The sequence below is a fragment of the Tinamus guttatus genome, unplaced genomic scaffold (assembly GCF_059628265.1).
Source record: "Tinamus guttatus ecotype Peru unplaced genomic scaffold, ASM5962826v1 Tinamus_guttatus_pri_ptg000035l, whole genome shotgun sequence".
In the NCBI taxonomy this organism is placed as follows: Eukaryota; Metazoa; Chordata; class Aves; order Tinamiformes; family Tinamidae; genus Tinamus; species Tinamus guttatus.
Window position 1 is genome coordinate 10,511,534 of NW_028288569.1, and position 25,070 is coordinate 10,536,603.

A 25,070-nucleotide genomic window follows, 5' to 3' on the forward strand; every position below is an offset into this window, starting at 1 on the left:
CACAACACTGCTCTGAGAATTTGTTCAATGTTAAAAAAGGAACATCTATTCTGCTATACCATCTATTTGCTCTACAGAACTGTCTAGGTATAAGTCACCTTAAAGAATAACTACTGCATGGTATAGATATATTCTAAACATTATGACAGAACATGTAAAAGATTTTTTTATATGCTTTTAAATATAATTAGATCACAATAATGATAATCACATGGAAAGCTTTACCCTTGACAGTTTGACAATGCAGGGACATAGGAAATGCTTTTCCACCATCAGAAGGCATGGGAAAGCAAAGCCTACCTCATGTTGCCGAGAGATTAGTTCTATAGGGGAACAGAAAATGTTTTAACAGCTGACAATTTCATTAAAAAAAAAAAGAATTAAATTTACCTGACACATTTTGGATTCCCTGCAACATTGATGACTGCGGTGAAGAAAGTTCTTTCTCTGCGTCAGTATAATTGCTGCTAAGAAATTATCATCCAGGGAAGAATCACTAGAACATTAGCCTCTAGTGCTTCCTTTGGCTACCTTTAGTTTCCACTCCATTCAGCAAGATTCTGGACTTTGCCCTTAATATTTCCTAATCATGGATAAAGACCCTAACTCTAGAGTTTGAAGAGTTTTCAGAGCCAAGCACTAAAATGTTATTGCATGTAGCTCCATGGTGCCTCAAAGAGGTCTGGATCTGTGTGAAGTATCCTTTTGTCATCATTTTTCATATTTCTGCAATAGTCTAAAAGTCCACATATGAAAACACAATAATATTTTGAGTAACCAAAAGCTTGGCGTTATCTGAATGCAAAGCTCTAGCTCAGTACAGACCCCAAAACATAATGCATTAATGTAAAAGTTCTCAGAATTGTCATAGCTTATAACGATACCTACTAGTTGTGGTCACCTTTCTGCATAGAGTTACCCTACATTTTTTGCCAGAGGAAAACTCCCTGGATAGAGCAGGAAAACAATTAGTGTCATGACCATAACTGGTATCCTGAGGAAATGGAAAATTTGCTAGATATGCAGAGCAGTACCAATATCTGAAGTTTTTCTTCAGTGCACCTAGAGCTGAGTGTGTGAGCATATACACTCGAATAGACCACAGCCTAACAAATACAGCTGTAAATAGCAAACAAATATCTTATGGGATGGCAAACAAAGGGATTAGGGGTAAACCTAGCTATAATGAACACAAACCACAAAAAAAGGGCCAAACATTAGTAGTATGACAGGAAGACAGTATTATGACAGTAAGACAGGAATAAACTGCAAATGAACATTTCTGGGGTCAATTCCACATGGCCAAGGGATACGAAGATGAATTCAAAAGCACTAAATCCCTGACAACTGTGAAAACCATAATCCTTTCTTACCTGCAGGATTGAAACAGTTACGAGGAAGCACAGACTTTGCATTTAGGTACCACCCATGACCATAGATCAATACCTCTAACAACCCTGCCTGTTGCCTCTGGGATTTATTCATTTCTATTCATGCTACTTTTTGAGGATGATGCACTAATATAATTCTGAATCCTCTAGGTCATCTGATTTCTGGATCTCTCAGCACTCTCACACTGCATTCCTCATGCTCATGTGATGTCCAGACTGCTGGAAATTCCCACTAGTTGGTAACTGTATCCAGGCAAAAGGCACCATCTACACACTAAGCCTGGCCAAAAGGGAGGTTTCCTTCAGGATCCCTAGTTCTGGAGAAGTGACAGACTCTCAAGCCTAATAGGGTTAGCTGAATATTAAAACAGGGTAAGTAAGTGACGTGACAAAGCAGATAATCCTCCCTATTCAAAATTCATCTACCTCTGGTCCAGACTCTGAAAACAATCTTGAGGAGATGTTTTCATTGATGGACTGATCTTCCAGGTTTTATTCATGGAAATCCTGCCACTGTATCCTGTTTAAATGAACTGGGGTGCAGGATCATAACCTAAAATGGCTCCGATTCAGAGAAGACAAGCAGTGATCTGGCACACTGCTCCATCACTGCTGCTGGGAAACATATACCTAATTCCTTGAAAATGCTCTGCTGTAAGGAGTCATGGGACTCTTCATTACTTATTGCCAGTCTCAAAAGAAATTAGATAAGCTTCTTCTATCTTACAAAAGATTTTCATTATTCAAAATTTACATGAGAACAATACATGAACTGAAATAAAATTCAAAAAAAAAAAAAAAGACTATCAGGGAAACTAGAGGATTCAAAAAGATTCTTAAAAGATTCTTTAATGCAGCTTTTGACTTAGGATGCCAAGAGTATAAGTGCAACATCTTGCAAAGCCAGATAGTGTTCCAGTGACCTTTAGCAAGGTAGATATGCTATCTTGCTACCATTTCTGAAGACTGCTAAAGCAGAGATCTATAAGAGAAAGAGGCAAAGAAGGAGAAATAGGTCCTTTGAAGTTACAGGATTACCAACATACTATAGGATAATGACACACACAGCACAAAAGATACTGGAAAAATAACTCTATTTTATGAGGACATACAGCATTACAACAAGAGGTAATATTGAAGAAAAAACTGTAGAGTGTGTACTAGACCTAAAGCCGCTAGCAAGTCAACAGTTGAATTCGGTAGATGATTTGTTTTAAATAAATGAAATGAGTATTCTCATCTCTCTTGCACCCCTGGAAATGGCTGAAAACAATAGATCAATGTTGACACAGCTGAGAATAAAGTCTATTTTATTTTTATTATTATTATCTAGATGCAGGGCATAATGATGGAAGAGATACCAATAAAAGCGAGATCTCCTATAGAAAAACTCAGAGCTAGACCACTTACACTAATGAAGAATCCAGACCAGGAAGTCTGAAACGTAGATTCATCAGACTGCTCCACATCAGACACTGGAATTTGAAATGATTCAGCGAGAGTCTCCTCAGGGACTTTGATGTAAATATAGAATAACCGCAATGTCTTTCTGTGGAGTCTCTCCCATTATACTGGCTTAGCTGAAGAATTTAATTTTGAATAGAACAAAATAAAAGTGCACCAAGCACTGGAAAAGGCCAGGAGGTCCATGTTGCTGTTTTACCTTTTGCCTTGTTTATCTAATGATGTCTCTGGTCTAAGATCAACTTTCTTTGCTCAGTAATCTTTAGACTTCGTTTGGCTTGAAGTTACATCAACAGCTACTTCAATACATTGAGCAAAAGTCTCTATGCTTTCACCATAACATCTCCAAGTGCTGAAATACTTAAATGTTTTATAACTGACCACACCAGAACTTGTCAAGGAATCAATGTTTATGTTCCTATAATGTTTAATGAGTAAATCCCAGCCCATAGTCCTATACATACTAGAGCAACAATGCATCAAAGAGTCATTTTCCTACCTTTATCTACAGTGGCCAATATTCTGTGAAAATTAGTGCTGCAAGCTATGATAAAACAGGTTTCTATTCTTTTGTATACATCTGATCTCCTTACCATATAGACCTGGAAAAAAATAAACAAACAAACAAAACCAAAAAAAAAAAACCCACCTTAAACATTTCTAAGAAAACAAACAAACAAAAGCATAAGAGACTTAACCAGCAATCATCCCCAACTGTTTCTGTGCTTAGCTGTGAATGGGATTGATTATAACCAGTACAAGAACTAACAAAATTATCACACTGCCCAATTATATTTTGAGATATGCACAGTTCCATAAAGTGGAAATCTCTTTCAAGGATATTTACATAGAAACTCAGATAACAAAGAGATTATCAGAAAGTTCATAATCTTCTGAAAAATTTACTTTTTGTAGAATGGTCTACCCTATCCCCATCATATCTTCATCTGATCATCAACTACAGCTGCACCTTGCAACTAGCTCCACAACCTGTGCCCCAGGGCCTTATATCAGGCAATTCCTGGAATGTGTCCATTCATCCAAATTTTAAAAACTGGTAACAGAAGCAAATCAATACTGGTCCACTGACTAGAAACCATGTAGACTCACAGCAACTGCAGATCTTTGGCATCTCTAGGAATCCTTTTCCCTGGCTTTCTCTAACAAAATATAGGGTCAAAGCAAAACACTGACAGCCCACTGAAGACTTTGAAGAGACGGTATGGTTCCAGTTATGAGAGAATGGAAAAAATGAAAACCCTTGGGATCTTTTGGGAACATTAATGTTATTAATCAGGAATGTATTAGCCATATACCAGCATTCCCAAACAGTATTTTTGAAGGATGTTGAATCAGAGAAATGCAAGGCAACAACAGCACTCATATAAGCCCAGTCTTTTGCCTTTTGGCAAGTTCTAGCACACCACAGAGACCATTTTCTAACCTGTTCTTTAAAAAAGTCTCCCCGCTGAAGAATCGACAGTATCTGCACACTGCATATCCCTGCGGTTTACTACCTGTATAGTTAGAACATATTTCTTAATACATAACTTTAATTTTTGCCACTCATTGAACTGATTTCTTCAGGTCTTTCTCCCAGTGGATATGAAGAACAATTAATCACTGTGCTCTTGATTATAAAACTTTGCACTCATCACCAGAATACTTTGTCCCGCTCTCCTCAACGCACACAACTAAAGCAACGCTTTCCGAAGCACATAATGCCATGTAGGGCTCCTAAGTATCCTTATGCCCCTGAGCCACATAGCAATCAACTAGTTTCTGCTTTCTCAACAGTTTTAACACTGGGATAATAACTGCCTTGACAAACATCTATGACCTCTCCACGTTTCCACTGGGGTTTCACAGGTAGAAATCAGGGCAGAATTTATCCCCATGAGTTTCTGAATTAATGCCTTGCAATAGGAGGGAGAAAAGGCAAAATTAATTCTGTTAGTGCTAGCACAATTCCTCAATGACAGTTTGCTCCAAGACATTGATCTTTGTTCAAAGCAAGCATACTTGCAAGCAGTCTCATTTCATATTTGTGTATGTCTTCTCCAACAGAGCTTCTACAAACCAGTAGTTCTGCATCGAAAAAGGCCTTAGTAAGCTATGGAACGTTTAGATTTAGTCAGAGGAATAGATACTGGCAATTCACAGGGCTAAACAAGGCCTGACTTACTTAAACACAAAGTTCAATTTGAAACAGCAAATTACAGGAAGGATGTACAAATCCTGTATCCATGGGGAACCATGAGGATTCTGGGGCTGAAAAGGATGCAGTACAGGGCCTTGTCTGTGGCTTCAAAAGCCTTCCTTCATTTAAAAGCACTGCTGTGATGGAAGAAGCCCTTCTTAGCCCTGACATCCTGACGCTGCACATGCCGCTCGCGCTCTGGGATGCCTGCTTACCATGTCACATTGGCTTGGGTTCTGCCTGCTCCTTCCCTTATGCCTGCAAGCTCATTTGAACTTATGAAAATTCAAACTGTCTTCTGTCCGTTTCATACATCATCAGCAAATAATCAGTAGACAAAATGAATTTGCTCTCTGTAATTTAGAGGCTAGGCAAATGTCTCTGCTGTGTAACACAGAAAAGGGGAACAAAATTTGGGAGGAAATCTTAATTGAGCATGGAGGAAAGCAGCAGAGAAACAGAGAGAGAACACGAACAATAAAACACTTAACAGTGGGGAGAGTGACATGAGAAATACTTGTGTAAATTAGAGTTGGCCTTGATACCTTTGAGTGATGAAATTAAACAAAGGCACAAGTGAGCTTTGAAAGATCACCCCCATGAGTGGCTGTTTCTCCATCCCTTATGTTTTGTCTACACAATATAATTATTAATAATAACAATAGTTAGTATTTGTCCTCTAAGAGCTTTGCTAGTACAAACTCAATAATGTTCACAGAGCTATCTCAGCATTAACCAGATTTAAAAAATGATCTCCTGAACAACGTGCTGAGAGGTTAAATGACTCGTCCAATGCCACTAAAAGAGCTAGAATCCATCAAGATTAGAACACAGGATCTCTTGGTTACTAATCAGATCGCAGGGCTACATTTGAGACTGAACCTTGAAATTTTCTCTTCTTAACAAAAATGCTGACCTTTCCTTATTGCTTTTAGCCAATGGCACCATAACTAAAAGGAAAGGTTTTTGCAGGTCAAACCATTAGACATCTGACTACAAGGAACATACAGAAGAAACAAAAGGAAATCCTTAAGGCACGTTTTCCTCCATGGTGAAGGGGCACCCATTGTTATCGTGCCAAGTGACTCGATATGTAGACACAAGAAGTATAATAATAATCACAGTTTTATTTTACAGTGTACATGTGCATACATAAATGTTCCTGTACCTTGCTCCTCTGTATTCTAGAAACGGGCTGTATGCCAAAGCTAGCAAATTTAGTAGTAGTTAGGAATTTACAGGAGGGCTATTTTTGGAAAAATAAATCACACCGGAAGCTAAAAGTGAGATCAGTATTTGGACCCCTACTTTATAGTGCATCCTAAATTACTGACCTGAAAGAAGAAAGATTGGGCTGAGCAGAAGAGACTTGGAATCATGGTCCTGCATCCCACTCCCAACTTGACTTCTGATTTACTCTGTGATCTTGAGCAGGCTGCTCAACATTTCTGCCTCTACTTCCTCAAAACCCCTAGTTAAAAAGGATGATGGAGTTTTATTTCGAGACATGAGTTATATCCTTGCATATTTATTCTCTGTCATCTCCACCATTTGAAAAAGGCCATTCCAGCCAGCACCATTCATTAGGCCCATATATTACTACCTGGTATTTTGCCTCAGTGCTATCCATGCAGGACTTAGTGACCATCTGGTTCCTAAGGATCCAAAGAACATGCCTTAATTCACACCTCGCTCTGCTGTTGCATTTTGGAAAGAGAATTGCTACTCTTTTCCAACAGAATTTTTCCTGGTTGTTCACAGAAAAATTGGAAAAATTGTAACTCATTACTCTCAGATGCAGAAGTGTCCCCCCTACTTCCCCTCAGCTGCAATAGCTCCCTTTAATTTGCTGTGGAGCCATCAAATCCACGAGCGTTTTTAACTTGAGTCACCAGTGCAATTGCAAAGTTAACCTCCGGTGGCCAGGGAAGCTGCTCGTGGTAGAAATTCGAGAATGATGAGCAGAAAATGTTAAATACAATTAACTGGCCACAGCCTGCTGTTAATGTACAATATTTAAGCAACACAATGGCACGGCCCTTGCCAGTAATGTAAAAACCCAATGGAGTCGAGCCAGAAAGACACAGCCTGCCTGAGTCATGCCTGGCCATCCTCGCTGCAAGGGGAGGGCAGTAGCTGCCCACAGGGTACTGCACCCTTCAGCTAGTTGAAAACAAATCACTAAAATACCATTTTTAAAGCGGGGAGCAGAGGAGAGGAGGAGGAAGAAGGACAGCAGAATATCCTGTAATAGGTAAAACTCCGAGGTAAGAAGTAGCACTTTGGAATAAGGTTCTGAATTTCATTACAGAACATGTTGGGAACTTAAATGAGAAAACAAACGGACTTGGTTTGCAGTATTTCACAACCATATACTGTCCAACTACAATCATTTTTTGCTCACCATCTCTAAGCTTCTAGATTTTCATTTGTAAATGACTTGATTAAATTCAGACGATCTCAATCTACTTCATTTTCCTATCCTCTCTGCTTGCTTATTGTTCTGCCACTGCAGTCCCAAATATTAATTATTTCCCCCAAAATATTCAATAAACAGATTCTAAACGAGAGTATATCAGCCTGATGCACAATCTGACATGCATTTATGAAATAACAATGCTCTTAGAAAGAGACTCTTCTCTTGCTGAAAGACCTAAGACATGTTATTTGGAGTGTTTTGTTGTATCACAGAAGAGATCAATTAGGTTTTTCTGCCTTCATCTACGTTCTAAAGCAGCTGAAGCCTTCCATGATGTCATCGGAAAGTTGTGCTGCTTTTTGTTTTTTTCTTCTATAAAGGACAAAAATTTGTTACGACATCACCAAAGAGAATAAACTATCTTTTCTGCTATAAGGAATCTCCTGCTACTTGCCATTATCTCTACACCAAAGCGCACGTATCCTCGGTGACAAAGCGACGGGAATTGTATGTCAACAGTCATACACACACTCACCCTATTCCTAATAATATTCTGAACAAAGCAAAAAAGGATGATTTATTTGGGAGGCTGAAATTAAAGATCTGCAAGATTTAAGCTTTAATTTTTAAATAAAACATCATTTGAACTTCTAAATCCTATTCAGGGGGGCTCTGGCCTTTATTTGAGAACAGTTACCGTGCTAACGCTTCGGATGCATATTGAGGAAAAATACCGACAAAAGGCACTGGAAAAGCTTTTACTTACAGGAATGCAGCACAGCTTAATCTTTTTGTTTTTAAGGTGCAGTGATTTCAGCATCTACAATGTAACTTCAGGCAGTCTGAAAAGAAACAGGTTAAAATCTCTTTCAGTTATAATTGGTATTTCAGATTTAATTAAAAATTAAACTTTCATAATGTTTCACCATCCAAAGCAATGCATTATCAGTCAAGCGTAGCTTTTCTTTTTTTCTTTTTTTTTCTTTTTGTTAAAAGAAGCCCTTCCCAGAGTAGTTTGCAATGAAAAAAAGAAGGGGAAAAGGCAATTCAGAAGAGCAAAATATATTTCTAGAGCAAAAGATCTCTGAATAACTTGCAAAGAAGCCTTCTGCCAGTTAATTTTAACAATCAACCTTATACTAATTAAAAATAAAAAAATCAAATCAAATAAAGGAATCACAATTGAAGAAGAGAGAAAAACACCATTACATACCAATGACTGTGGAGGGGAAAGAAATGTTAATTTCAGCAAAACAAGGACATTGCTAGGACCAGAATGTACGAACCAAAGGAAAAATATGGTTTTAAATAATGCCAGCCAACAACATTTTTTAAAAATCAGTTCTGCAGCATTTAGCACTTTCAGACTGTTGCATTGAGGAGCAGAGAAAGACAGACAAGTTCAAAAAGAGAAAAATCTGTTCTGAAAACTGTACAGGGCAAAAGGCCCCCTGTACCCTTTGTTAAGGGTGAAACAGCTACTCTGTAAAACTGTAACATTTCTTATCATAAAATAAATGCAATTTTATTGTGAAAAACAGATGATTAAGAAGTGGTAACTGTAGACATAGCATTTGAACAGATGCAAAAAAAAAATCAAAGTACAGTTGGAATGACAATAAAACTCCAGGGGGTTGCAACATAAATATGAGTTTAAATGTTAGACTGGAGTTTAAAACCTATGGTTTTAATTATAGCTAATTATAAAGGCTCCAAAACCAAGAGGAATGAGAAAAACAAAAATATTAATAATGAATTAAAACAATTTTGCAATAGGTTGTCAGGATATGGCCTCATAATAACAAACCATACAGATATACACATACCATGTAGCAGTGATTCAATAGAGAAACAAATCACAACTTGATTAAATACTATTTTAAAAACATGACAGTAGAACTTTCTTGCTTTACTTTTTTCAGTAGAACTCAAATTTACTCTATTCATAGTCAAAGCTCACTAAAAGGATACAGACAGAGACTTACAAATATTTTTTTTTTCCAAATGTAATCCTGATTTTCAATGTCCCACAATCTGGGGGTAATGTGTAACTAGAATTTTTTCTTGGATTAAAATAAAAATAAAAAAGTATTTCTCCACACTTCAATGTGATTGATAGAATCTTTCTTAACCCTCCTCTACAGAACTTTAAAAAGAAAAACATTCTGTCATATCATAAATGCTGCCATGCACACATAGTCCTATGCACATATATACTACAAACATGAGGGAGCTAAATAACTTATTTTAGGGTTTAATTCTTTAACTCTGTGAAGATCAGAGGTCTTAAAAAGAAGTAGGCAAAGCAGAGATCACAGAAGTGGACAGCACTGCAGAAAACAGCAAAATTTAAGCAGGTCCCTTCAAACAAGAAGAGTGGGAATCCACATGCAATACTTTCATAAGATAACCTTTTATCTTTAACATTTTTTTAATGATACAAAAATGGAGACATTAGAAATCCAAATAGCTTGGCAAAAAAAAAAAAAGGAATCATTTGAGAAACATCTTTCCTTAGGCTTTATCCCGACTTCAGTTCGAGTAACTATCCTTCGTTCCCTGGATTGGCACCTACTAAGATATATAGATGAATACTGAGGAAATCCTGAGTGGATGGAAGGGATCCTAAATCTACCAGAAATAGGCAATGGGTGAGTACAAACAGTTTCAGTCTCTGAACTTCCATTTTGTCCTTTTCCTTCCCCTTCTAAATTCACTCTTTTTCTAATATCTGGAAGACTGTAAGGCCGCCTTTCTGGCAGGGAAGGAGAAGGGCAGTGGTATTTGCAATCCAAAGATGTTCCTTGTAATGAATGCAGTGAAAAACTGACCTCAACTGAGAAAACAAAGAGCATTCACTAAGAGTGAAATGTATCCCTGTATAGAGAGCCAGCACACACACAGCACCACTGAAGCCCTATTCTGATGACCTAAATAGGAATAAATTGGTGGATGGACTTCATCAGAGTGAATTTTGTCCAAAGTACCATTTTCTTGTAGAGAAGGAGGAAGTGTTTTCCCCTCTCCCATTAAAGCACAGAGATGTGCCACCCCGTCCCCGGGCTCCAAACCCTCCTCATAACTGTCCTTTCATTTTGACAGCTCTTTCCCAGCAGTTCTAACCTGAAATCTTTCCTGCTCTCCGCTCATTCTTCTAACTGGAAAGGAAAACGAGGAATTGCAAGGAAGGGCTAGTGTTATTCTGCAGGTCACACGGCAGGACCTAGCGTTATCCGTGCAACAGCCACCCACTCCACAAGGCAAAGAAACGAGTTTAGCAAATTTCAAACGACTCTTTTTGCCATTTGGTGCTGAGGGACCAGCACATCTTACAGAAGTGGTGTCCCCCTGCCCTTGGGAAGGGCAAGGAAGGTGGCCCAGCTCCAGAGGGATGCCCAAGCATGCTGAGTATGGCAGGTCAGGAACGAGGTACAGGAGTAGGGCATCACAGGAAAGCAAGTGTTAGTTCTCAGTAAAGGTTTTAAAAATAAATCTCAAAAGGTAAACATCTTTCACTATTCTTTTTCACGATGCTTCCTTGCCATAAAATTTAGGCAGAGCCTGAAAACAGAGAGAGCAAATCTACTGACCAACAACTGAAGGTTATTTAGCAATAGTCCATGACCTGCAAAACACCTGACTCTGCTAGCCTCTAGCCTCCCACTTCTATGGGAATCATATCCATTCCATGTAAAAAATAAATCAAACAGACAGAGGTAGGGAGGTAAGGTAGTGGAGAATCCAGCACACTTGTTGGTAGCTTTGGAGTTTTGTACATAGAATTTACAGCTTCAGTCACTTGATCATCAGTATTTGCTTGTATCATTGCTCTCACTACTGGAGTGCGCACCAGTGATGAAGCAGCAGACAAAAAACAAAATAAATAAATAAATAAATCTCACAAAACTACTCACAAAAAGCAAAATACTAATGCCCTAACTTAGGCAAAACCTTACAACCTTACAACCCACGCTGAAGGGAGGGAAGAGATCAAACCCGCTAACTTGAAGAGAACTTGCAAGCAGGCACAGGGGGCAGTCAAGGAACTCACTCTGACTTCAGAATCCAAATTAGGATTAGCATTTATGGTATGGCATGCCATACACTTTCTGGTGTCTGAGGCTTGGAAACATAAGCAAGGCTATGGACTAGCTGTGTCACGTAAATCCGAGAAGGTCTGTGCTGTATGGAGGGATTTCCTCAGCTAACAGCAAACAGGCAAACTTTGAAATCGGAGCCCATGTAGGCACGCCAGCACAATGCTCTCTCCGGGCTCATTAGTAATGCAAAGAAAAAAATCTTATTAAAATAGATACAGCATTACACCAACACAGCAAGCCTGCTTCTGCTCTTCCAAGGTGAAGGTACTTCAGCTTGCATTACTGCAAGGGTCTCTGCTCTGCAGACGGGTCTACTTTGTGCCACAACACATTTGTCTTGAGGCAGGATAATAATAATATTAATAAAGAAATGCATGGGTTTAAAGGCCCTCTTAAATCGGGGTATTTCCATCTGCAATCAGTTCATTGGAAAGCCAAGTGCCTACAGAAAATGCACCTTGCTTATGTCATCCACCTTTGTGATTGAAGCTCCTCAGCGAGTACTGTCTCCACTGCAAAATTTAACTTCCAAGCCATGGCTATTACATACAGAAAAAGATATATTTCTGCCCAAGTCATATTTCTCACCGAGAAAAGATGTTTGAATTATTTTCATTTGAGTATAGAAAATACTGCCTTTGGGCACAGACTAACACAGAAACTCCTTGAAATTCAGGTTTCGGGAAGTTACAAGATACTCAAATGAATAAAAGCCCTAACACATAAACAACCCCAATGGTCACTAACAAATAGCTACTGTGTGCAGTTTGACCCAGAGGGGCCCATACCTGTTCAGGAAGTCGGATCCCTTGCAGCACAGTCCACCCCTCTTACATGCTCCTCCAGCTAACAAAGTAAGCCAGAAGCACTTGAAAAGTCCAGCTGTGAAAGCACATTAGTAGCTAAACTTCTCAACCCACTGAAGAGTTAGTCTCTTTACAAGGGCACTTAAGGCCTGACCTGGAATCCTGCCGTGCAGTCTAGTAGGGAGCAGTGTTGTAGCTAGGTGGGCTGCATTCTCCTAAATACCTCTTGAAGCTTTCCTCCTACGCAGGGGTGATGATGGTAATCAAGTTGGCTGCTGAAAACCATGATATTCCCTATTCCAACTGTTTTCTTGCACAAGCTGTCCCTAGATCCTGTTTATGTTCCCAAGAAACAGGAACAGTGACAGCATGCAGCTTTCATGAGGCCTTGCCCAAGCAATTCATCTAAAGATACAATGTTTTTGTGTGAAACAGCTCCAAAGCTGATATTCTCTGAACATCTCTTGGAATACAGCTTGAGGACTTCGCTTGTACCCTTTACAAGTCACTGTAGCATACAGGCTTCTCCCAGCTCTTTTCAAGGTTCGTAATGCTTTGATCTTCACAGCCTCGCTGCTCCTCTTGAATGGTATCATCTCCCATGGCTCAAATTATCTTTAGTGCATAAAATGGTAATACCTGTTAAGAAGCAGGCTCTATCACATAATCACAGCAGAACCTTCACATTTGTTCTGGTTTAACACAGAAACGTACATCAATAAATGTTTCATTGTGATGGGGGTTTCAGTGCGGTGACAAACTGGGCGGATAAAGGAAATGTGGCGGATATAATTTGTTTGGATTTCAGCAAGGCCTTTGACACAGTACCACACAGGAAGCTCTTAGAGAGCCTAGAGAATTATGGTCTGGATAATAATACAATAAGGTGGATAAAAACTGTCTGACAGATAGGAAACAATGAGTTATTAATCAATAGTATTAGATAAGAATAGAAAGAGGAATATACTCAGATGCCTAGCAATAGGGGCTAGGATTACTATCATTAAACAGATTCATTAAATATCAGAAAAAAAAGAACGTAAATGTTGACAGCATGTTAAGCTGATGATTCAGGAATAAGAAATATATCAAATATGAAAGAATATTGAGGATCAAAACTGTAAGACCATATAATAGACATGCATGAACAGAACAATGCAGTATTTAATATATATTAAAATGCACAAGTGTTATTAAATGCTGATAGTGAATTTGTTTTCAAACTCATAAAGTTTTCACCACATGAATATGGGACTATGCATATTATTCTGCACTAGGATCGTCTAGTTGTGAAACTTCCTTCTTTTCAAAGCAAACCAAAACCAAGACCACAATCACTGTGGTCAGGCAAGAACATCTAGGTTATATTCTTAGAGTAAGAATATTAGCTCTAATGCCGAGTTTAAAGCAGTTGCGTATGACCTTAAATCGTTCCTTGGAAACAGGGTCCTTCCTGAGTTTCTACTGAATTCCCCCCTTGCACGGTAAAAATATTTACGTTGCTGTTTTGGGGTAGAAACACTGAGTTGTCTCCAGAGACACACTCTATACGCACAATAACTGGTTGTTTAATAGGTCTCTCCCTTCTCTCCTCCCTTCCCTACCTCCACAGATCTGCCCTGGAGAGCTTCAGTCTGACGCTTATCTATGAAAGAGTGAGATCTTGGATGAAAAGCAGTTTACTGTGGTGAAATGAAAGACCACATGGCAATGCACGTACATTTCATAGGACATATGGCAGACAAGATCAAAGTGATAAATCTTTATTCTGAATTCCAAATGTCCTAAGTGTTATACAATTAAATGTGACAGTTGAATATTTTCAGGATAAACTCAGCAACATCAGCAGGGCATGAAATTCATTACACCCTACACTTTCTCCCTTACTAATGCAGGAATGTTCCTTTCCTTGTACAGAGAACAAGCCCTCAGGCACCACAGCCCAAACCAAACTTACTTGGGCTACTCCAAGAATAAGGACAAGCTAACTTTTACAGGCATCCCCTTAGGGACAGCACTTGGGAAGATCTCAGGATTTTGGTGTGTAAGAAGGGACGTGCTATCTTGCAATAGCAGCATTAACTGAGTCAGAACGATAAGCTGAGTTTGGACTTCATTTAAGCAGGTGCATCTCAAGGAGTATCAGTAGGTCTCTTCCAGATGAGGCGTCGAATGAGTTTATCCTACAATGTACAGAAATGCAAATCAGATGCACACTTTTACTTAAGCACATTATGTACTCTCTTGTAAGTAAGGCCATTAACCTGAAGTCCACAAGAAGCTTCATGTTGCACCATGTCATGTACAAAACCATGCCCAGAAGTTTCATATTTTATCAGTTTACATAGCTGCCGTATTAAGCTCAAGGCCCAGGGAGGATAATAAACAATATCTTATTGTATGAGCTATTCAGATTCAATAGTACAGGGGCAATACAACCAAAATCTCTCAATTTCATTCATCTCAGAAATCTTTGGAAATTTAATACCAAAGGACTCAGAGACCTTTGGACTGTATTCTAAATCAGCTGCTTCAACTTAAACACAACACTAATATGAACTCTCAGGTATTTTCTAGTCAAGACCATACACATAATCCTGGTTAAATTAGAATTCACCCTACAAGAAGTGAAATTAAGATTAAGCTAGAACTATACAAAAGTTCAGGGAAGTTCATCTCCTGCATTCTATTTTCAGCAAAAATCTATTGCATTTTTTTTTCCGGAAACAATATAGAAAAGAGCATATCAGCAATGATTCAAATTGATCAATGTGTCAGGACAGGAAATAATATGTGAAGAAAGGGAAAAGGAAAAAACACTTCAATTTGCTTACAATATTTGTAAAGACAAAAAAAAAATCATATGGCTATCTACATCCTATAAAATTTATCTAGTAAGGCAACATACTTAAAATGCATAAAATGGACTTGTGAAAAAAAATGACGAATTTTGTTAGAGGCCAAGAAGCAGGGATGTTTAAATTTATTGCAGAACTACATTCAGAGTGCTCAGCATTCCACCGGGCTGGTCCAGTACTAGTTATGTTTGTAGTCATTCGGTGGACCTTGAGCCTGGCTCTCTCTGCTCTGCTCTGCATTCACATCGGTGCAATAAGTAATATTTATCTCACTTCAAAAAGTTATGATGAAATGGGCCAAATGAGGCTTCTGCAATGGCTGAATTGTTCTAAGTGCCAAGACTGAAATTCACTTTGACTTCCCTTGCACTACAAAACTCAGAATGCCCTTAACAGATAGCAAAGGATTCTTATTGGAAAATGAAGGGCCACACCTGGAGTAATGTGTGCAGTTCTGGGCTCCCCAGTACAAGGATGGGGAACTTCTAGAGAGGGTCCAGCGTAGAGTGATGAAGATGATTAAGGGACTGGAGCATCTATCCTATGAGAAAAGACTAAGCGAGCTGGGCCTGTTTAGCCTGAAGAAGAGAAGGTTGAGAGGGGATCTGATCAATATGTACAAATACCTGAGGGGAGAATGTAGGGAGGATGGGGCCAAACTCTTCTTGGTGGTGGCCAGTGACAGGTCAAGGGGTAATGGGTATAAACTGAAACACAGGAAATTCCATCTCCATGTGAGGAAGAACCTCTTTACAGTGAGGGTGACAGAGCCCTGGAACAGGCTGCCCAGAGAGGCTGTGGAGTCTCCTTCTCTGGAGATCTTTCAAACCCGCCTGCATCCACCCTGTGCCATGTGCTCTGAGTGTCCCTGCTGGAGCAGTGGGGTTGGACTAGATGATCTCTGCAGGTCCCTTCCAATCTCAACCATTCCATGATTCTGTATTCAACCTCTTTTATAATCTATGCTTAAACAAAACATATAAGATCAAAACATAGCCTCATATGGCCAACTAAACAACCAAACTACAAAATTGATTTGCTAAAAAAAAAGAAATTGTCATAATCGTTTCAGATAGGGAAGAAGAAATGTTCATGTATACAATTAGTAACTAGATTTTAAATAAAATAATAATTCAGTCATTTTCATGTCTTTTCCAAAATACCAGAAGTGATTAGAACACATTATGGACCAGTCAACTGCCAAGTTTCATGTTTGAAATCAAAGCTGTTTTTAAATTTCCTGAACAACAAAAAAGCATTTTAAAACTGGTAACATTCAGTCATGGTGATATAAGCAAATACCAGCCAATGTGAATCTTGGAACATTCCTGATCTAAAACCTTTGTGTTGCCACTGAGCCCAGAAGAGTATTTCAAGCCCAACTGCTAAGTAAATTAATAATCACAAATAATAAAGGATCATTTACATATTATATAACTCTTTAATTCCATCAAGGTACACATAAGATTTAAGCCCAGCAGAGATCCTTCAAGACTTCTTGTCATTACAGCTCTGAGATGCAACTTCACTTTTGCTATGCATTGCAGCCTATTTCTCTAAAGATACACACAGCTACCAGAGACTGCCTGCAGGTTGCACAGAAGGTCAAAGAGGCTTCCTCCTTCTGCACCTCCTTCTTAAAGAGCTGAGCACTCCTGAAGTATGTTTTCTGCAGATAGTAGTACCAATAATGTACAACCTGAAAAGAAGTTGTAGTGAGGCGGGGTTGATCTCCAAAATAACTACCGACAAGACAAGAGGAAATGGCCTTAAGCTGCACCAAGGAAGGTTCAGGTTAGACATTAGGAAAAAGTCCTACACAGAAGGAGTGGTGAAGCCTTGGAACAGGCTGCCCAGGGAAGTGGGGGAGTCCCTGTCCCTGGCAGTGTTCAAGAAACGAGTAGATGAGGCACTTAGGGACAGGGTTTAGCAGGTATGGTGGGGATGAGCTTATGGTTGGACTCGATGATCTTGAAGGACTTTTCCAATCATAATTATTCTATTCTAAATTAAGTGTGTCTAGCATGGAAGAACTCTTTAATTTCTTTATACATGCTGAAGAACTTTTTCTGAAATGATTCAGGTCAGCACAATCTCCTCATCAGTACTGGGCAATGCATAAGAAACAAAATTCAGACCAGTATCTTGCACACTGAAGGCACTTCCAGAACACATTAAGCCTGATAGGAAACAACTAATGCTGTTCTGCTTTGTGACCATCTCTTTAAAGATTGTTTCATGGTTATTCTAACATACGCATGCAGGAAAAAGAAACAAGATACGGAGCCAGTTTTTGAGCAACAGCTTACAAGAAAAAGTACAAGAATGCAGGACTTACATACACCCCTAAATTTTCACCGTGCATCTGTTTACTAATAAAGACTATTAGATAAAATATAGTATTAGCTAATGTCAATTGAATGAAGCTTGCTTTCATTTACATGTAGTCAAATATTGTCCAAATGAATTAGTAAAATAACAGGCCACAAATCTCTGAATATGGGGCCTTTCCTTTTCCATAACTAGGCATAACAACACAGACGACGTTACTCCCCAGCAGATCTACTGGAGATGCTGCAGTAGAATTGGACCGGTTGTCAGGGCTTCTGCTCTAACCATTTGATACAAGACTCTTCCCTCATGCACTTCTTTCTTTTAATCTAAGCTTTTATTCTTTAACACTGGCTACAGCATTAATAGCTTTGTATTTCCTATCTGTGACTGGAACTCATGCTTGGGCAAAAGAGGAACTTGCCATCTCCTGAGTCTCCTGTGTGTCCGCACCGTGTGGAAGCCTGTACAGGGCCCCGCACAGTAGACACCTGGCCACCACAGAGACAAATAAAGCTCTCTCTAAACACCGTGATTAAAAATTGTTCTTTCACTGGTGAATTACAGGAGGAAAGTCGCCGTCCTTTGTTCTAAGACACATAAAGCCCAAAAGGAGGAAGTCCTACACAGTAAATGTGTACAGAACTATTTCCTACCTCTGCATGCTGCAGAAAATCCCACTGTGTTAAGTAAGATCCTACCAAGGCCACTTGGATGTATTACTCTATTAAACTGAGCATTTCCTTATTGCCCTTTAAATCCTAACAAAATGTTCCAGGCCAATGTTTATCTGTAGTACTTTCGGAGAGTAATATGCTATTTTTCTTAATGTTGCAAACCTGAACAATGGTCCATGTACCACTGGGGAGGCTCTTGCTGATGGCCAGCAGAGAACTGGTTATAGTCACATTGCTCCAGTTCACCTTATTCCCACTTGCTAAACTGCTTAAAAAAAAAAAAAAAAAAAGGCAGATAAAAATACAGGAACAAAGCTCTTGTTATGTCTCAAGGAGAGCGCTACGCAGTTCCAGCCTGGAGGGGAGGGAAGTCTCACAGTTATGAATAAGAGCACAACTGTCTCTGATTTCCTAAAACGCCTCCCACATTTAAATGTGGTCCATTATCAGTTAAAAAAAAAAAAAAAAGTGCAAGAACTCTACCTTCAAGTTCCCACAAATACAGTTTCCATAAGGAAGGGTTCTTAGCTTTGAGTTATAACTGAGCTAAAAATAAAGATGTTCAGGAAACATATTACCCTCAAAAGTGATTTCACATATGATCTGTAAACATGTTGCCCTTATTGGCAAAATGGCAAGAGTTTGAAAGCTGAGAGCCAGAAATATTAGAGCGAGAGATCTTTAAATATATTTTGCAACTCAAAATTATAGATTTGTGCCCTTTTTCTGCAATATACTGAAAAACTCTAAAAGAACTAAATATGGCAGGGATAAAGGAGTAAGGAGAGTGAGAAGAAACTTCCACTTTGAAAAGTATTCTTTTAATGTAAGAAATCCAGGTTTAATATAAGAAATCTGGGTGTTATTTTCTTTTCAAAAATTTCATATGCATCTCTGAGGCACATGACTTGTACCAATTCCAAATTGGGGGAAGTGAGGGAGAGGGAGAGATTTCGTATTTTCAAATTAGTGGGCATGGTGTACATCATAAATGTTTTTTAAAAAAATGAACATGTAGTTGAGCTATAGAAACAACACTAATAATTAGCTTCCTTTAATTGAAAACATCTTATGATCCCTTTTTCCACTTCTGCTGTGCCTTCCCTTGGCACTTTGAATTATATGATACTACTTTCTTGAAAGGCATAGTAGAGAACTTCTTGGTTGCTGGGGGCAGGACATCACTCATATTTTTTGCTAAACCTGAAAGCAATAAGGAGGAGAGTGTTGGGTATTCTTTTATGTGCTGCAAGTTTTGTTTATTAATTACTGTAATGCAAGTACTTAAGCAACACTTGAAAAAAATACATATCTTACTGAAAGAGTCAACACAACAGTTAATATGGAATTGAAACAGTATGGAATCTCATCTAAGAATTTCAACAACTTCTTTAGTTAAATAAAGAAAAATCAGTTCTGTCATTGTCATTACTTGAAGGAAGGAGAGACAGACAGACAAGGCAGATCGGCTAAGGAGAACTGTGAGAAGAACAACAAACAGTTCCTTTTTTTCTGGTCATACTGAACACTCTCAAAGGGAAATTAAAGTGCAAAGATCCAAAACAGAGCTCCCATTTATCAAGAATTAAAATACTGCTACTGCCAGTGATGTTCCTACAGATAATCCTGTTACTATCCCTCACCCTAGAATATCAATATCATTAATGGAAGATTAAATGCTAAAACAATATACTTCAGGTTTAGGGTCAAGGGTGAAGGAAAGCAATAAAATGACAAAGTGAATTATCATTGCAGATCCCTTCTTGCAAACAAGTAACATGGTTCTTCATAATGCCATGTCATGCCATGCCAACAGGGTCATGCAGTGAGAGTGAAATCAGCAGCCCTTTCTGCGTAATCTAGATGAAATGACTATGTGAAGAGCTCAGATGGTGCCTAGGATCCTCCACCCCAAACTAAAACTTTTGCAGCCTTTAGTGAGCTCTGATAGTTGGTACTATGCTGTATTTAGCAAAAGCACCATGCTACACTGACATGTACAAGCATTGCCATTGGCACCACTCATCTACTGAGTCCCCGCTTTCCAAAGGGATGCCCAGAAGTGGCCCTGGGCTTTTACTTCACTGCAGGCAAGAGCAATGCAGCTCAAGGCTTCACAGCTCGTTTCCTCTTTTACAGGTCACCCCAATGCTGCACTCCAGCTGCTTATCATCTTTTGACAACTAGGACAAGTTGGCCCTCTGTAAATAACTGTTGGTAAAAATAAAGGAAGACCCTGAGTCAGAAAAACTGGATTAATTTGGTATAGTTAAATGTAACTTCTGACTGATGACTCCAGAGATTTCTTATAATTTGCCTGCTGGCAGATACTCACTGAAGACTCCCCACAGAATAGAAAAAAAAGATTCAGACACCAGAGTACAGAAAACCATATGTGGCAATAGAATGGAAATGGAAATTTTGGTGGCTTTAGAGAGTCCTGTAGAGGAAGCAGCTTCATCTTAACTTTCCAAACCACAGAACAAGAGCCCAACCCCAAATACCCTCCTTCCTATAATGAAATACTCTTAACAAATTCTGAAAGCAGTGCTCCTTTCGCTACAGAATGGAGGAACATGGATTTATGACATATCAAATGGTCAGCTGAATGCCAAATGGACAGCAAAGGAGCTGAAGTTCAAAGCGCATGGGGACAACAAAGTCCATCACTCAGCATCCCTATGGGTTCTGGGAGGTCGCTAAGTGGCTGGCTAAAACCCCTGCCATCTTCTACAACAAGCTGTAACTGTTATCCTCTGTATCCTGCCAAACTAAGGGGCTCCCATCTCACCAGAGAGGAGGGCGACAAATCCTGTGAAAGAGCTTGATCCAAGCAGCAAGGTTCTCCTTTTGGAAAAGCAGTGGCATCACCAAAGCAGTGGATGTTGCACACCGAAAGCAGAAGTACACTAGAGGCAGGGTATAATTAGTATTTGCCTGCCTGGAGCACTGAAATCTGTAGCTGAGGAGGAGTACTCAGCAGGAGTATTTTGTAACACGGCCGGCCACAAGGCATGACCATTTCAAAACACAGCTGTCTGTAAGTATATGAATACATGCAACCACAGAGGGGGTACCTGTGTTATGGTTGTAAAAATGTGGTGCAAGAACACATGTAAGTAGTAAAATCTCTAAGATAAGGATGCAGAACAGGCAGGAAAGAGGTCTGGTGGGAATGCAGAATGTCCTTGTCCTAAAAATAAGGTGAACCATGCTGGGAGCAGCAGAAATTTCTCCCTTTTTTTGAGGGGAAGGAAGAACAGATGAGAAGCACAAAAAGAAACCAAGGTAGAGTAAGGGGAAGCAGGGAAGACAACACTTCCCTCATTAAAGAGCCCTCGAGTCTGATCACCTCCAACTTGGTGATTAAGACCATCAAGGACCGTCATGCAAATCCCCTCTTTGCCATCAACTTTCTAGTATTGCATATTCGAGCCTAATGTAGGATAAGCTTGTTAAAACCAACTGAATATGCAGTGCTAATAATAATGTTTGAATATGCAGTGGTAACAATAATGACGAAGAACTAGCCATTGGCCATTATGGGTCCTGTTAATAAAAGTCAGTCTAGTAAAGATTTCTTTTGATGTCTGAAACTGCCCTGGTCGACACATTTCCCCCAGTGCCTGGTACCCGACACATTTCCCCCACAATGACATCTCATTCCCCAATGTGTGCACATACTCACTTGTAACAGCTCAGAAGTAGCGCAGGTGCCGGGTGCCCTCCAAAAAAGTAGCAGCTAGAAAATTCTAAGGCAAGCTGTGAAATGGACTGGTTTTAATCAGTAAGCCTGCAAGTTCCTAAATTCTCTAAGCAAGCAATAAACTGGAGACCATAGCCTGGAACGCTTCAGTCTTCTGTGCCTGATGCTGATGCTCAGCATCACACTGCACTGGTCATGGTGCCTCACATTACCACAGAAGCAAACAACTCAGAGAGAAAAGGAGGAATTTGCTCTAGCATACATTAAGACAAGAAAGGAAAAAAAAAGGGGCTTTGATGATTTATATTGTCGCTTAAGTGCCAGTGTATAACAAATTAGAAATTACAAAGTCTCTTACAGCATTTTTCAAACAATATTAATAATAAAACAATATATTTTTAAAAAATCTAATTGATACTATGCAGATAGCAACATAAGAAGTTTAAAAAACTCTCTTTATTCCTGAGATATATTTTTTATTAATTTAATTATTAATTTTTAATTTTTTTTTTATTGAAGTTCAGGTTTGGAGTTCTCCAAAGCCACAACTCTCTCCCGCCTCTCCTTCCCACTGCTCAGCCCCTACCCTAGACTCGCCTCCTCAGAGCAATGTTTGCACCAGCTGGCACAGGAGTGAAGCAGCTACCTGAAGAGAACTCGTAAGACAGGGCATGTCCTGGCCTGTGACACAGAGCACGGGCCCACAATGAGGCACAGCCCTGAGGGCTGCCAGGCTGGGATTCCCCAAAGGAGCCCATCAGACAGAGGAGGGAAAAAAAGAAGTCTGGAAGAGTAGGCTGGGAATCAGTCTGCACGCCTTTTTTTCATTTTAAGAGACTTACTTCTTTCTGTTTGCAAAACACACTATGCGAAGTAAATGTTTGAATTCTTTGTTGTCCCTTGTAGACTTCACGAGCCTTACAAGGGTGTTGTCACAGAATACAAGCTGAAAAATACTTTTTTCTTCTTCTACAAGCACTTCTATTGCTCTGTTTGCCAATACCATCACTTTCCCAGAAGCTGTCAGTAAAATGACAACTGATACCTGCAGAGGAAATAACTGCAATACCTCAAGCGACGTAGTGTGACAGCAATGTACAAGTGTTGACTATAGTATACACTGAAGTTCACTTGCATCATTTTTAATATCATGTAACTTGAATGATTTTAGTGCAGTAACGCCCAACTTGACTCTCCTTTACACCTTAAATTAGACCCGCAGCATGTATGAAAAGCTGTTTATAAGAGCTGGACAAAAGCAATAACCCATCATTTTCAAGGCTTCTGCCTTTCCCACCTGTACCCTGAAAGAGCACTGTGCAGACACGGCGCATGTTTCAAGTACCTGCACATGGTTTTCCTCTCTGCCTATTTTCCTAACGAGACTAAAATACCATAACCATGTAGCCCTTGTTCATAATCAATGCTACAGCAGAGCTCAAGTCCTGTAAGAAGGAGGATACTGGTGGCCCTGCTATGCATCCATCAAGTGTGGTAGTGGTACCTGGGCTCTACACACAGTAAGTGCAGACGGAGCAGTGTATGCCTTGTGCACCGAAGGACACCCGCTGCTCTAGGGAAGGCCTTTGACTGGCTGCCTAGTTAGTCTGCCCTTCCTGAGTTATGACCTTTGCATTAACTCCTGACAACATTTTCCTTCTGTAGGAGGAAGCATTTTCGAAAGCATCTGGCTGGGCTAAAAATCTTAACAAGCTTACCATGCAGCAGGTCAAAACACATCATCTTACCACGATTTTTGTGTTTCCCATAATTATGTTCCAGAGTAATCAGCTGGGTTGCACTAGCAAGGGAATAAAGAAATGCAATATACGGCCTCCAGTACTGGCAGGATAAGGCAGTCTGAGGCTGAGCACAAAAACAAAAAACCCTGTACCCAAATACCTCCAGATACTACAAAAGTTTGGAAAATTATCTCAGCCTCCAGTTGGTGGCCCAGGTCCTTCTGTTTTCATTTCCTTGTGTTCCACTTTACATCCTAACTCTTGAGTGTATTTAGCAGCACACGCTAGTGATTTCCAAACCATCAGCTCATATTTAGTCCCTATTTTCAACTGCACACTAGAGACCTGCACCTATTCCACAAATAGAAAGAATCCAAATGCTTTCCCCTAGGCTCCTGCTTAGGATTTCATTATTAATTATATTTGAAGGTTATACAGTTAAAATACTAACTTTTTTTATTTGAACGTTTATATTAAGCTGCTGAGATTTCTAGCAGCTTAGTAGTATTATTTCTGTGTAAGAGAATAAGCCTCTTAAATTCTGCACGCAGACCTCTCATCTAAAATGAAAGATTTTAGAAAGGCACTGAAAGGTAACGCTGAGTTAATGATGCTTTTTAAACTGAGACCTCACAGGCTGATCATAAAGAACTCTATCAGTTCTGCTCCCCCTTGACCTCAAGCCCCTTCACATGCTCTGCCAACAGTGCCTGAACATGAACAAAGTTTAGCAAAAAGGTTAGTTCCAGAAGATGCACCTCAGACTCATTGCTAGTTCCAACTCATTACTTGCAGTTTCTATTTCCATTGTAGTAAGATATTTAAATATTTGGTAGCAAAAACCAGAAGACTGTATTTCACTTTTTTTTTTTTCCCCAGGGATAATCAAGGATGGTTAAGAGAATCATTCATCAAAGACAGAGGATTGTAGGATAATGAGATTTTTTTGCAGGCAAGGATGTTGGCTGACAGACCTGGTGACCTCAGGTCTGCTCCAACCAACTTCTACCTCACAACACAATATGAAACTTACAATCCAGCCAGGAGGCCAAATTCTGATTTTAGATATATAGCAGTGCAAGTCCAGAACACCAACCCCTGTACAAAACAAACAAAACAAAATGAAAAAAAAAGAGTTATTTCTGTTACACTGGGTCAATTTCATCTTTAATCAACCGATTTAAGTCAAGAATTAGACCTCTGATGGATCAAATGCTGAAAGAAAAAAAGGAAAAAAAAAGAAATGAAAAGCAGGTCTATTTTTAAATCAAATGTATATTTATTCAACAAAACAACAGCGAGCCACCATCTTTTCCTATGTGCTAGAGACTGACTTCTTAACCCATTCATTTCTTAATACTTTTCCTCTTCGTGAA

At 39.3% G+C, this 25,070-nt stretch overlaps 1 protein-coding gene across 1 annotated transcript in view; it reads right to left on the reverse strand.

The window, feature by feature from the left end:
• The window catches only part of ZBTB20 (zinc finger and BTB domain containing 20), a 387,189-nt gene that overhangs the window by 295,131 nt on the left and 66,988 nt on the right, over window positions 1-25,070 (reverse strand). The window contains exon 4 of the mRNA XM_088534147.1: window positions 8,241-8,316. The gene's annotated coding sequence lies outside the window, so the exon portion shown is untranslated. The remainder of the gene's footprint in view (window positions 1-8,240; window positions 8,317-25,070) is intronic.